Source organism: Schistocerca piceifrons, chromosome 8, assembly GCF_021461385.2.
Source record: "Schistocerca piceifrons isolate TAMUIC-IGC-003096 chromosome 8, iqSchPice1.1, whole genome shotgun sequence".
Lineage (NCBI taxonomy): Eukaryota > Metazoa > Arthropoda > Insecta > Orthoptera > Acrididae > Schistocerca > Schistocerca piceifrons.
The window spans coordinates 36060996-36063525 of NC_060145.1; the positions used below are offsets into that span (position 1 = coordinate 36060996).

At 46.2% G+C, this 2530-nt stretch overlaps 1 pseudogene; it reads left to right on the forward strand.

Annotated features, from left to right (window-relative positions):
* The first annotated feature begins 618 nt into the window (after positions 1 to 618).
* Positions 619 to 736, forward strand: LOC124712602 (annotated as a pseudogene).
* The last annotated feature ends 1794 nt before the right edge of the window (positions 737 to 2530 follow it).

Genomic DNA, 2530 nt, shown 5'->3' on the forward strand with positions numbered 1-2530 from the left:
TGTTGTACCCTCTCATGAAGCAAAATGGATCACAACTCTTGCAACTGGTCCTTGATAAGCTGGATACAGGCACTGAGATGCATTTGGCGTTCTAAATGGTCCAACACATGTTCTATTGGTGACAGGTCTGGGGATACCGCTGCCCATTGGAGTACCTCAGCGTCATAGTCCACAGAGACACGCAGCATATGTGGACGAGCATCATCCTGTTGAAAAGTGGCACCACAATACTGTCACGTGACAGTCAAAACTTGAGGACGACACGACGTAGGACAGCCGTCTCCTTTTCCCATCAGAGTTTCCTCATTCACTATCAGTCGTGGCCTTAAGTTATACCTGATGCCTCCCCACACCATGACGCCACGAGTAAAACCTCTGTGTCCCTCCGAAACACTGGAAGAATCGAACATCTCCCCCATTCACCACGAGTAGTCTGTTAAGACGGGGTAGGCATCACACACATGATAAAAGATGTCGCCTTAATTGTCTCACTGAGTGTTGGAGGGCAACTTTGTCCTTTATGTAGTCTCTGTAAAGCATTAGTTTACTTTGATTTCTTGGCTAAGATTTGCACTTTTTCTCCAGGATTCCTTTTTTTTAGCTGCCTTTCCTTTCGTCGGCAACGGCCTTGCCACAGTGGCTACACCGGTTCCCGTGAGATCACCGAAGTTAAGCGCTGTCGGGCGTGGTCGGCACTTGGATGGGTGACCATCCAGGCCGCCATGCGCCGTTGCCATTTTTCGGGGTGCACTCAGCCTCGTGATGCCAATTGAGTATACTAGCGGCTTCGGTCAAGAATACCATCATGACGACCGGGAGAGCGGTGTGCTGACCCCATGCCCCTCCTATCCGCATCCTCTTCTGAGGATGACACGGCGGTCGGATGGTCCCAGTATGCCACTCGTGGCCTGAAGACGGAGTGCTTTTTTTTCCTTCCGTCGATTGGGCTTGACGTGCAGTAGATTTTAATTTTTTCTCATTACTGTATAGGTTACGACGTCGGCGCGTATGACCTCAAGTCATTTCTGAGCTCTAAAACAAAATAAAACAAACAAACAAACGATGACGCCTCTTTCGAACTCTTGTCAGGTGCTGACAACTCCGTGTCACACGAGCAAACCGCATCCCCATGTCCTTCGAAGTGGTCACACAGCATCTTGACGCTGTTCACGACCCTTGTCTAACAAACTAGGCCTACTAACAACAGGAAACCCGAACAATAGTTATACAGTCTGGTGGTCGTCCTACCTGTCACAGAGAACGGCAAGCTGTTAATCATTTACACACTCGCAGATGTACAGATGTACGACGTGACATAGACATTCGACTGTGGCTTCAGACACCTTCGCCTTTTTTGTCTGGCAGCCAACAAACCATTTAAGCACAACTGTCGTTTCTAACGTCAGTAGTAACAGGGTATACCAAACCTATAGGGTAAACACTGTGAAAGCTTCAGAACAGGGCTGGCCACAACACGCCAAGCCGCATCCGAGTTTCCTATGATATGTCAAATGGAAGAGATGTCAGAAGCTAAGAGAACACAGGCGTTGATTTCTTTAGTCTGAGTTTGTGTTGCACTATGGTGCTGCTACTGTCAAGAGGCTAAACGCCTTCTTTCCAAACATTTAGAGTGAGGTTACCTGGCACCTGCTTGGCTTGAGGGACGTTGTTCAGACTGTCTCGTGTTTGCTCGGTCCTTCTCGGCAGTATTCGGCAAAGTGTGACATTTCATCTAGTACTGCGATGTGGCGTTTTCCTGTCAGCCCAAAACTCTGCAGTTCGGCAGAATCGTGGTGTCAGTTCTGTTTATCCTTCGCTACTTGTTCGTTGTTTGAAGGACGTTCACAAGTCTAGTAGCTGTCTGCAAAATAAAGTGTCAATCTAGCGATCTATCGTCACAAGTCTTTCAAACTGAATGTGAGTGTCGGAAGAGATGGATGAGAATTCTCAATATCTGTTATGCTGTCGCATAATCGACGGATAGCGCAGCCTTTCTAGGAAACGACTTTACAATACCATGCAAAAGAATTTAAAGATTTAGTTGACAACGATAGAGTAAAAAATTACAGAGATCGTTAGACGCAGTGCACTGTTCTGTACATCAAGAAGCAGTCTCTCTTACATCTGCAAACATGGACCACGAGAAGAAATTGATAGTGCAAATAGTAAAACTTCTTAAGTCGCACGCATTATTCCCCTTTCAGTTGTAACAGTTTTTGGTGGAACTGAGCGACAAGTTTGGAGACTTTGAATAGATTGCAAAATACGTTCTTTAAGCCAAGGGGCGTGCCACGAACGATTCTTTGCTTTAAAACTCGCTACTAGTGATTTTATGAATGAAAAAGGAGTACAGGAACGAAAATTATGGCGTCCGGAATGGATTGCAAACCTTGCATTTTAAATGGGCGTGTATTGCAAGTAGGCTGTTTAAGTTTTTATGTTGGTAACGCCACGTAGCGCTCTGTATGAAAATCATTGACTGTGCTGTGTGCAGTCTGTGGCTGGTTGGCATTGTTGCAATATTCCCTAT